The sequence below is a fragment of the Hypomesus nipponensis genome, chromosome 13 (assembly GCF_054491055.1).
Source record: "Hypomesus nipponensis isolate SF chromosome 13, ASM5449105v1, whole genome shotgun sequence".
Taxonomy (NCBI): domain Eukaryota; kingdom Metazoa; phylum Chordata; class Actinopteri; order Osmeriformes; family Osmeridae; genus Hypomesus; species Hypomesus nipponensis.
The window spans coordinates 18,223,608-18,236,251 of record NC_140373.1 but is presented as its reverse complement, the minus strand read 5'-3'; the positions used below and the strand labels follow the sequence as shown (position 1 = coordinate 18,236,251).

The window sequence follows — 12,644 nt, the reverse complement described above, 5'->3', positions numbered from 1 at the left end:
AGGCCCTGACAGTTTTTCAGTCACACAGCATTGACTGTCTCCTCTCCCCCGCTCCTGGTCAGCTGGGCTGAAGGGGCTTGTGTGTTTTGAGCCCCTAGGCTGCCCGTGCTTGTGCTGTTGTGAGGAGTGAAGGGCGTCACCGCTGGAGACAGTGGCTGGAATGGCACGGACTCCCCAAGTTTGGAAGAAAACGGAGAGGCAGCTGTATCCCCTGTTAGCCCCTCTGACTATGGGTGTCACGATACCAAAAATTCAGTAGTTGGTGCCGATACCAGTAAAATAACACGATTCTTGATGCCAATTTTTGGCATCAAGAATCGATGTACGATTCCATGTACTTGAACCATGAACTTATTTATAAAAATATTTGGAAATATAGCTGCAAGCAGCGATGCGGGTTCCTCCACCTTTTTACATCTACACTTGACATAAACTACAGTTGACTGTGAAATGCAGTGGCATTACTTGAACTTGAATCCAAATGTGTTGAACTGATGGAGACCGGGCCATGCAAAGTCACTCCAAACATTTGGCTCGATTCCAGGCTCTAGCAAGAGTATTTAGCTCTAAACTGGTCAATATACACATCTGACCAAAGATCAGCTCGACCTTTGCCTGTAAACAGTAAATCTGTCTGTCATAGACCTGTAGGCTGACCGAGTGAAACTAGCCTGGCTAACGTAGTTCGCTTTCTCAGGAAAATGACAAATGAAATAGGCTTGTTTTGAAGGATCCTATATACTGGGTATCTTCAGTAGACACTTGTCTACAAAAAGCAGCCCTCCCTGACGTTTTAGGACTAGAATTTAGTGAATTACGATATTGTTTACACACTGCCAATGAGTGAGCGAGGCAAGTCTGTCATTGAGGCTAACGGTGCGTTCACACTGCAGACTTTTTTACAGCTCGGCACCGCCGGCCTTACCACAGTGCACCACGCTTGGGGGCGTGTCAGACAGATTAATTCAGATCTGTAGTTCTCTTAAATCACTGTTGTAGTTAGTATAATGTCATGGCAAATGTGCAGACAAAATACAACTTTTACACACATTAAGCAAAAATCCAGTACGCATTCTGGATCTGACATGATCTTATCTACAGCACACAATAGGTTATCTTTTTCCACACTTTTTTTGAAGCCGAGTGAAAGATTAAATGCCACCCGCACTCTATGTACAGTAACGGGTCTTGTTCCGGCTGGAAAGAAAGATGCATCAGACATAAACGTTGACATGTGTAACCTTTTATCATATTACTCGAAATCTCTGCAAATCAATCGCTAGATTATGACTTGCCACTACACATTCACTGTATGGATAGCGAGTGGCTGCCAGCCAGCATTTCAGCATTGAATGTCAATCGTGTGCCGGGTGAGCTAGCTAGACTATGCAGCTAGCACAGAAGAAAGTTACGTAATGTGAAAAACTGAATTAAAGTACAAAATACAACACACCAGGGACGCCGACAACCTCAGCAACCCTGCACCAGGCATAATTATTTTTATTTACATCTCTGTAATTGAACATAGACGTATCATATAATACTGGGTATGAAGACACACATACGATGAGTTGATCTTCCATCTTGAAATTGTCAAACCTAGAAATGTTTACCATGAGCAACAGTTGCTACGTTACAACAAGAAACCAACCCGATTGGCCATCGCTGGCGTTTTCACGCTCCTCATTTACATAAACTTGAAAAAATCAAACTTTCGCCGCCCCGCTCGCCTTCCCACAATGCCCTACACGAGCGGCAACGCCCCGCTCGCCTTCCCACAATGCCCTACGCGGGCGTCAACGCCTGGTTTCATTGAAAATGAATGGGAAGCCGACGCCCCGCTCTGCCCGCCCCGCTGCAGTGTGAACGCACCGTAAGTCAAAACAATGTACCCTCGGGACGCAGTCTCACTCCATTCGCAAGTTTTCCACAAATCACAAAAATAATCGGAGCATCTGGCTACAAGCACAATTCCTACATCTCCTAAAGGCTTCCCTCCTCGAGGTTTGGTAACAAACACATTTTTGGTGTCGACCGAACTGTGAAATGGTGAACTTGTGAACATGACGCAACCAAAACATGGCTGCCGCCTGAGCCTGTGGGCTCCCTGGCGCATAGGCTTATTACAAAGACTTTCTCGACCCAAATCAAAATTCTGAGCCGACAGGTCTGTGGGGAATCGCTTGTTCTCCTAAAAGCTGCCCTCCTCTACCTTTTGGATGAAATCGCCGAGATGCTACATGATTCAGTAATTACACAGAGGGAAAAAGCTAGCTACTTTTCGAGTTCAGTTTTCCGTCACTTCAAACTCACGATCTAAAGGTCTCAAAGTGCTCAAACCTTCAACATAATTTAAGAGTAGTGTACTTTCACGAACCTAATCATTGATTCTAGCTTAAAATGTGTAATAATAGGACTTACCGAACGTGGCTGCGTCCAACAAGGCTTTCAGGTGATTCCAGTTGATAACTTTTCCTGAAAGGATGTGTGTGCATCTCGCCAAGCTCGTGCGTGTCAGTAGGTTGAACAGCTGTTCCTCTTTGCGCTGTATAGCACAGCATTTTCAATATGCTACGTGTGGAACAAGGGGTGAAAATGCTGGGCGACACAATGCAAAGTGGTCACCCTAGTGTCAAGGGGCAATAATTCTATTGAATTCAATCATATATTGACATAACAAGGTGAAATTGTTTTTGTTTAGAGATTGATGTCGTCTTGAACCTTATTAGGGTTGAAATACAATCAGTCAAAATTATATTTTATTTATTAACAAAAAAATATTGAGGCAATTTGGACATTTACATAAATAACTTCTTTCAGCCATTTTGTATTGCATTTCTTATTCAATTTGACCCTTTATAAAAACATGTATTCTACACATCTGTAACAAATTTCAAGTCGATTGGATCTATGGTTCATGAGGAAGGGTTTTGAAGGTTGTACCAAATTTGGACAGTACAGCAACATCTAATACGGCGGACCTTATGAGTTCTTGAGGCTTTTTTGTTCCCCATGAGAAATAAGACATATATACCAATTTTCTGGCATTTTGGAGTCATGGGACGCTGGGGAAATCACGTAGACTTTGGGCGTGTTTTATAGCGCCACCTATGGCCGTGTGGGAGTAGTGAGGGACCTGTTGTATCATTGGGCCGAATTGTGAAAAATCGGGTCCAGGACTTTTTGAGCTGTTGGGCCATTTAGTGGAGAAATATAATAATAATAATAATAATAATAATAATAGTTATTGTTATTATTATTATTAGTTTCCTCCTACCGGAGGAACCTTAAAAATAGCTATGTCATAAAACGTACAAAACATGTGCAACAGAGCATAGCACAACATAATACAGTGCAATTAAGCCATTCAGCTAACAAGATGAACATGAATTTACCTTCTAACCAAGGTAGGCTATAGGCTAACGTTAAAACTACAGCTAACCTAAACTACGTACGTAACATAAACCATTGTAACTGTAGTGCCCACCATTTCAAACATTGTGTAACGTGTATGACGGATTAAAAAACTGAGAGTACATTCTTTCGCCGCGACCACAACGAACATTGATTTATTTGGTACGATGCCAGTTGTTAGCATTGGTGCTGCGCCTCTTCTGGAACGACTCACCTTGAATTCTTTGAACAAATCCGGATGATGATCTTTCAATTGCTTAGCTAAATTGGAAGTATTACCTCCCTTAATCTGAACAACACGGTAGCATCTTCTCCATAGTGGCTTCTGCGGATTAACCTAATTATAACGCCACGGTCATCTGCCTCAAACGCAAAGTAAATTCGGTAAAGTTGGCATGACATTCACAGATTCAAACTTCCGGGATCAATAACTCCATAGCAAAAAGTTATTAAATCACAAATAACACATATTTCGTACTGTAGTAAGGTAAACAACGAGCTACAAAGTCATTTCCATCAAAACGAGCCGTCTTGCAACCTGAAGAAATAACATTAGTCTCTACGAGCAGCCGGCAATAAGACGAGCGTTTAGGGACCATCTATAAACTACAACAGCGAAAACAGATACAAAAAAAATATTTATTAATTTAATGTTTAAATAAGGTAGTTTAAATAAGGTAGTTTTTCCAAACTTACCTCAATCATAACTTGTCTCAAAAAAGTTGCAACTTTTTTGTATTATATAAGCCTACGTTTTGTGACACCCAACAACATGAAATACAATGGATAACAGTTTAAATGTTTATTACCAACAACCAAATAGCGCAAATTCGTTGGAAAAATCAACCTGCCATATGGCCTTTAACCTAGCAGCAAACTCGACCAGTGAGCATGTTTCACACAACTTGAAGGGGCTATTAGTAACTGAAAATTACCACCTATGTATAGGGCGCTCCAAACTTTCAAGTTCAAGTCTTTTATTGTCAGATGCACAGAACAACACAGGGTCAGACCGAGCACTGATATTCTTAGGACAGACAAGACAACCTGGCATAGCATGACATAAGTAGCCTCAGATCATACTATAATTCATAGGTTATACCTATGATAAGCTAACATAAAAGGTATTTCTCCTCACACAGCATGGGAAAGAGCCTGTGCTCAATGATGAACGATCATTTTGGTGGACCACCAACACCCAGGTCATGCAGGTCTGCCTCTTTAATCAGATCGAAGTAGCTAGCTACAAGACACCACTCGGCGTTGTTCAACCTGTCAGTGTTAACTATATTTATATCTTCCGACAAAACCACATATTCTGCATCCTATGGAACAACTGCGGTCCTGCGGGTAGGCTACATAATTTACATTTAGTCATTTAGCAGACGCTCTTATCCAGAGCGTCTTACAGTAGGCCTAAGTACAGGGACATTCCCCCCGAGGCAAGTAGGGTGAAGTGCCTTGCCCAAGGGCACAATGTCATTTGGCACGGCGAGGAATCGATCCAGCAACCTTCTGATTACTAGCCCGACTCCCTCACCGCTCAGCCATCTGACTCCCTAATTACGTATTCGTTCGAAAGCATACGCCACAGGATGAACAGGGATCTGTATGATGGATCGGTTTTCTTCAATTTTCAATGCAGTTTGGCGGGTTGAAATTGAGCCCAACCATTCTCGTGACGTCAGATGTAGACGTCATTTAAACATGGCGGCGCCCTGTTCTTTTTAAGTAAATTATTTTCACACTAGAGATTTGGATTATTAATAGAATATGGTATACAGTTGTATGTTATATTTTTTTATGTCATTAAATATATATACTTTTATAATATCACTGTGTCTAATCGCAGTTCAGTTCCACTTTAACCCCCGGTTTAAACCAAAGGTGACGAGTCTCGGTGTAATCCTGGAATTTCAACTCACTGACATTAATTCCCTAACCGCTCAGCCACATGACCCCAGCCGCAGCTTTCTTCCACCTGAGGAATATAGCAAAGGTACGACCATTCATAAACCAAAATGATGCAGAGAAGTTAATTCATGATTTTATGTCCAGCCGGCTGGACTACTGTAACGCACTTTTCACTGCTCTTCCCAAGAAAACCACTGAAATTCGGCAGTTAGATTATTAAAGGTGACATGACATGAAAACTTCATTTTATGAGGTTATTTAACATTAATGAGTTCCCCTAGCCTGCCTTCAGTCCCCCAGTGGCTAGAATTTTCGATAAGTGTAAACCAAGCCCTGCGTGTTCTTCTCCGCCTTTGACAAAATGAAGGCTCAATTGCGCTGTTTGAAAATCTCCCCCTAGTGACGTAGATAGGGGGAAGGTTACCTCCCCTCTCTCTGCTTTGCCCGACCAGATCATCTAGCCCGCCCATGAGAAACAAAGCTACCACCGTGCAAGGGCGAGTGCGATATCGTTTTTTCCTGGAGAGACATCATGGCAAGCAAACAAACGAAGCATAACAGTTGCTCAGTGCTTGGATATACAAATGCAAGCACACATCTTTTTTTTTTGTTCCTTCATCCGAGCCTTTGCACAACCCGTATCTTAATTGTATTTTCGCTGGAAATGCACCGACACAACTTCCCAAAGTGTTGTATGTCTGCGCCAAACATTTCCTCAACTTGAGCCAACTCAAAGCTGGCCTTGCTGAAATTAAATTCTGGATCATTACTAAATCTTCTTGGTCAAGCTACAAACCTTGGACAAGTAAGTTAACTAACGCTATATCATTTTGTTGCTTTACTGTATATGGTTACCTATCTTGCTACCCTTAGAATGTGGCTGTAACATTAGCTCTGCAGCTAACAGCTGAGTTACTGTTGCTAACGTAAAGATAAATGGCATCAAGTGTGTGTGTGTGTGTGAATACAAACGCTGTAACGCTAGTGTTGTACACTTCTTTGATTTTTGGATAACCGTTCTGCTGTTGGTGTTATGGCTCGCGATATCCGCCTTTCTCCACATTGAAATGACTGAGTGTGCACCTCTGCAAACCAGGGTGATCAGATGAGAATGGCTAAATTCTAGGCATTTTACAGCAACGGGGGCAACGAGCCATTGCAATACATCCTGTAAACATTAGCGCATGTTGTCGCCCCTCTCCTCCTCATTAGCATTTAAAGCTACAGACACAGAAACAGCGCGTTCTCAGGAAAGCTGATTGTGGGACTACTTGTAGTGGCTATAATTCTGCACCATGGCTGAATTTCGGGAAAGAGACTTCAGATACAGTATTAGGGGCCCACTAAGGCCTATATAAAAGCTTCCAAAAACAGCATGTCATGTCACCTTTAACCAAAACTAAAAGGAGAGAACACATTAGTCCTGTCCTAGCTACTTTACACTGGCTCCCTGTTATCTTCAGAATTGACTTTAAGGTCCTTTTCCACACATACAAAGCTCTAAACGGACTGGACAAGGACCTAGCTACATTGCTAACTCCCTTATAAACTACACACCAGCTAGGACAATGCGATCATCAAATGCAGGCCTATTAGAGGTCACCAGAAGCAGTCATACGAAGATTGGTGATACAGCCTTTGTCAATTATGCCCCAAAACTATGGAACAAATTACCCATAAATATTAGGGAAGCAAACACGCTAGACATTTTTAAGACTGCTTAAAACCTACCCTTTACCGAAGCATTTAAGTAATTTTATCTCAGAAGGGCTTTACCACTTTTATTATTACTTTTATCACTTGTATTATTGTTTTTATTGAGTCTGTGTTGTTATATGTTTTGGAAACTGCAAAGGCAGCTCGAGTCTCAGACGCACTCGAGACACCGCAAAGACTGCGGCTTGTATTTTGTCATGTTACATTTTACTTTTTTTATTTTTTATTACTTGAATCACTTGTATTATTGATTGTATGCAAAGCACAGTGAGCTGCAATTGTTGTATGAAATGTGCCATATAAATAAAGGCTTATTATTATTATTATTATTATTTTTTTTTTATCCCAAGTCACTACAGTACTAAGTGGCATAACTGAACGTTGTGAAGGTGCTGAAAAGTAATTTAAAAAAAACTCCAGACATTGCATTCACTGTTACAAATTAGGGACTTGAATTGCTTTTGTTGTAAATTATTTGCTGTATGTGAATTTGCATAACAACAATCAACTACAGTTCAAATCCAATAACTTAGATACAACACCTCCCTCAGTGAAATTTCCTTCTTCTAAGAAATGTACGCATATAAATACAAATGTGAAAATCAGAAAATATTAAATCAATAAAATACTTAAATAATGACATTTACAAAGGAACCAGTAACAAGCTAAATGTAATGATTTGAGAATGAAATAAGGTACACTAATCACTATTAAGTATACAGATGTGAGAGCTGCTATACCTAAGCTATGCTGTTTACTGACGTTAATTTACAACATAGCCCAACAAGCATATCTTTGGTCAACTCGCATATTGTTAGGTGCAAAATTCAATAATTAATTCAAAGTAGTGTATTGCGCAGTTTTATTTTAAAAGTAGTGCTATATGAAACAAACGTGCAAAAACAGTTGGTTGCAAGCATTTTAAACGGCAGTCTTTCCATTACACAGTCTAAAATATTTATTGTAAATATCAACGGACGAGTAAGAACTTTCCTCAGACTGACATCTTCCACAATACTATTCGGCCTGCAGTTTGTAGCTATCCACTTGTCTTGCTTTTGTTTATCTATAATCCTCCCACACATTGCATCCAACGTAGTCTGCCGACGCGTCCCTCCACAATTTTTGGGGGTCGGTGATTTGTTAGCATCAACGGTGTGGTCCTGCATGTTTTTATTTACAATAAAAATGTCCATGTAAAATGTTGGTAACTTTCCCCATTTTTCTGTTCTGGTTCATGTGCACACTGAAGCATCCCCGATGCTCTCACTTGTTGAGAAATGTGATGAATCCCAGCCCAAGCCAGTACTTATCAACTTCCCATTTGTGTAATAATTTGTACTTATTTTTTCATCTTTTTGTATCACTGTGTTTTCTCTAACTTTTGGATGTTGTATGTGGTCTCATCGCTTGAATGTTTTGTATGTTTTAGCATTTAAAAAGCCAGTAAACATATTTGACTATAAAATCAAATAAACGCAACTTTAATATTGTTGTGATTGTTTACATTTGTTTTCGTGGCACTGAAATTATCAAACTAACAAATTGGTACAACTGAATAAGTAATACTAGCTTCGCGATGAGCTAAAACATTATGACCACCTGCCTATCTGCTGTTAGTCTTCTGTGTACTGCCAAAACAGCACCTACATGCCAAGGCAAGGCAACACCCCTGAAGGTGTCCTGAGGTATCTGGCACCACGATCAGCAGCCGAACCTTCATGTCTTAGAAGTTGTGAGGTGGAGGCCTCTACAGCCCCATACACAGCAGGGTGTGATGGAACTGTTGACACATTCCTCACGTAACCATCTGTAGGATGGCCGATTTTGCGGCGGTGACCAAAACTTGGAGGCAGTGATTCAAAGATTTAGAGCAAATCCCAGAAGGTTTTATTAACCCGTGGCAGCAGGCACACATCCCAATATGGAGAAACAAATTACAAAAATAAAAATTCTGGAACCCTAATTTCCCCTACATAGGTACATAACTTCCCAATAACCAGACACTTTCAAAAACATTTTCGGCATTTCGGCATTTACGTACTTGTTCGCCAGAGGTGTGGTCGGCTGTTCCCCTTAGCCCCCATTACCTCGTCCTGCTCTGCTCTGCACTTATATCCGCGCAGCCTCACCCATTATGCCCATTATCCCCCTCCTAAATCAATTAACCTTACCATACTACCTCCTCCGCCTAAAGGTGCCAGTATGGTACTCAGACTCCGTTACGGATGGGCGGGCCGCCGGATAGGACGGATTAATTTGCATTTCTGTTGCCTTTATGGCTCTCCGAAGGCTGGGGGTGCTGAAAACAATTCACCGCCAGAACAGTAGGTGGAGAAGCGGTTTTTTTGTCGAAAACACGTTGCTTTGTTGCGTTTTTGTAAGTTAGAAATCGTCGTTTTTTATTTCCCACCTCTCATCACACGTGTGACCCTCCTACCAGCTGTCACTAGTCAGACGATGAGTGCTGCAGGTGCAGTCGCATAATATTATATTAAAGACTGTGTCTAATGCAATATAACCACCTGAAAGAGCAAATGTGGTCATTTTATGTGGCCCGCGGAAGCTTAATGGGCTATTGAAATAAGTCTACGCTGCTTTACAGCGTGCATTGACCATAAACGACATCTCTCACCATGCATTTCGATTGTGTTACGGCAAAGTGACGACATCCCGCCTCTAGAAAGCAGTGTATGCACATCAGTGTTAAACGCAAAGTTTAACTGGGTGAAGGCGAGCATGGTTTTAATGACAGCCCTCCAATGCAGCCGGTTCTGCGAACGTACCCCATGTGCATTTTCAGCCAAGGTCCTCGGGCATTCAACCCAAGTTGGTATCACTCTTCAACTTGGCTAGAGTAGGCCTACTCAGCCAAGCTAGCATGTTTCTGCTTCCCTTGTCGACAATTTGGAGCCAGAAATGATGAAGACATCACCTTCATTAGACAAGGTTTTACCAATTGGAAAACGGCAATGTTTATTTTACATAAAGCTCAAAAAGCTTTTCTGCGTTAAAAATAAAGGGCAAACATTTTTTTGCTCTTGCGCTATGCGCTCTTGCATTTTGTCACCAAACACTGAGAAAAATATGCACATTTATCCTCCATGAAAAACATCAGATTGTCCAAGAATTAAAAGGCGGACTTCAATTGCAGAATAATAGGCCCTATGTTCACAAAAGCTACAACAAAAACACCATGTTTTTACATCGTTAAAACTTCGTCGGCCCTTTGACGGCAACCATAATGCTGATGTGGCCCTCGTGAAAATGAGTTTGACACCCCTGCGATATAGACAAGGCTCTGGTTTTGTGAATTCATTTCTCCACCACCAAGTGTATAATCCAATGTGAAAAATGATAAACAAAAAGACTGATATAATTGAAAAATCAAATCAAATCAAATTTATTTGTATAGCCCTTTTTACACGCAAGCATGTCACAGAGGGCTTCACATACGCCCATAGAACTGCCCCTCAAACAAAACAAAAAGATCCATACAAACTGTATGTAACCTTCAGTCAAAACTACAATGTAGCCTACTACTCTATGTCACTAAACAGTGGCAGTCAGTGCACAGACAACAAACTCACGTTTCTGAATTCGCTAGAGAAGAGCATAAACTAGCTCACAATAAACTTTCTCTCCAAGAAGTTTTCATCACAGACGTCTTTCAAGAAGACGACCTTAGAGAAAACGCCTTTCTGTCGAAGTCGGAAATGATGTCGTTTGGAAATGATGTCGTAGCGGACCAATCACGGCCAAGGGGTATCCGTCGCTGTACAGCACGGCATGACGGATTGACAGGAATTTCAACGGTGCACGGGAGAGCTCTCCGACGGCCCCGCAGACGACGGAGAGGGCGTTCCAGGGCGTTCCATCTATGCGTAGGCCCTTCCCATGTGTCCGTAATCGTGAAGTACGGAGTACCATATAACGGCCTTAACTAACAAAAAATACATTCACTAACATACTACCGACAGGTTAGTACAAATACCATCCCGCTACACAATGTTCTAGCTCGCTAAATAGCTCCCCAGCGCTCACCCCATACAAAACCCCCTTGTCCTCCCACCAACAGTCTTATGTTCCGTGCGCTCATGTCTTAAAAGACCCTTCCGACTTTCCGTCTGGTCTTTCCTCTGTCCGGACGCAGGATGTCACCGTGCCACCGCCCAGCCCCGCACAACGTTCGCCGTGCGGTGCATGGACGGCTCCCCCGCGACGGTGTGTTGTTTGCTAGCGGTAACTGACAGCCGCCCCGTTACACCATCATTAACATTTTCTTAGACTTAGTAGACCACAGTAGACCTTCTGTCAGTTTGGACCAGACAGCATAGCCTTCATTGCCCTCGTGCGTCAATGTCACAGGTTTGTAGTTTGTCCCTCCTTGGACCACTTTCGGTAGATACTCAGGGCATCATTTACTAACATTGCGACCGCAGCTGAATCTGCGCCTTTGCCCAACCGCAAATAGCGCACGGTGTATTTCTGCATTTTGCATGGTATTTATCAAACCAAATCCTCGTCGGGCAATCAGCTCCTTACTTCGCCCTTTAGTGTTAATTAGCGCACCGTTAAAAGACGGAAGAAATCGCCTTCATGTCCCTTACAAAAAAGAAGTATATTAAAGTATACTATAAGTATACTAAAATATGGATAGTACTCTTTTAGTTCACTTTTGATATACTTTTAAGAAGTATGCTTAGAAAATAGTTCACTTTTAATATACTTTTAAGTATGCTTTGAAAATAGTTCACTTTTGATATACTTTTAAGGAGTATACCTGGAAAATAGTTCACTTTTGATATACTTTTAAGAAGTATGCTTAGAAACAAAAAATGGTATACATTTCTTCTGGAGTAGGATGTATTTTTTCTATTATTACACAGCAAAAACAGTCAGAATAATTTGAAAGTAAATTACAAGTTACATTTTTTAGATCCACCTGATTCTAATTATTCATGTTTATGAAAATCTATTATGCATTGCACATTGAATCTTTTTTTGTTACTGAAGCTGTAACCTTAATTACTGCTAAAACATTCTGAAGCCCTATACTCTTATACTAATAATTATCAATTGGAGTATTAATGGAAAAAAAAAAACGAAAAAGCTACTTGAGAAAAAAGCAGACAGAAGGGTTGCATTATGCATTTGAAGGTTATACTGTCAAACTGACTGAAGAACGAAAAACAACGTGAAATAATTCAGATAGTGTGGCTCATTGGCTAGTCAATTTCCATGATGCAAGGCGGTAAATAGTGTTAACATTTGCTGATAAGTTTGCCGTTTGTTTTTTAAATGTGTCTGCTTAGAATGTAGTGTTCTGTTGCGTGGTAATTGTCATTGTTGTGTTGGTTTACCATTGTAACCATGAGTTAAATGACTGTTCCATTGATAAGAACAGCTGGATTCTTGAAAGTTGATGCTCACGCAGTGAAGAGCTAGGAATCGGCAGTAAAATGATGCGAGGGCCCCGTTCTCGCCAAGTGACGTAAGATCTGAGGCGTTTGAGGGGCCCATAAACATTTTAATACAGTAGTAAATAATATTAGAATTACATTTAGAAGTTTACTTGTTGACATACTTACATTAAATGA

General features: G+C 41.1%; 1 long non-coding RNA gene across 1 annotated transcript in view; it reads right to left on the bottom strand.

Annotated features, from left to right (window-relative positions):
• The window catches only part of LOC146260521 (uncharacterized), a 49,273-nt gene extending 46,783 nt beyond the window's left edge, over window positions 1–2,490 (bottom strand). Inside the window, exon 1 of the long non-coding RNA XR_014729608.1 lies at window positions 2,422–2,490. This is a non-coding gene — a long non-coding RNA (uncharacterized LOC146260521). The remainder of the gene's footprint in view (window positions 1–2,421) is intronic.
• Between the last annotated feature and the right edge of the window lie 10,154 nt (window positions 2,491–12,644).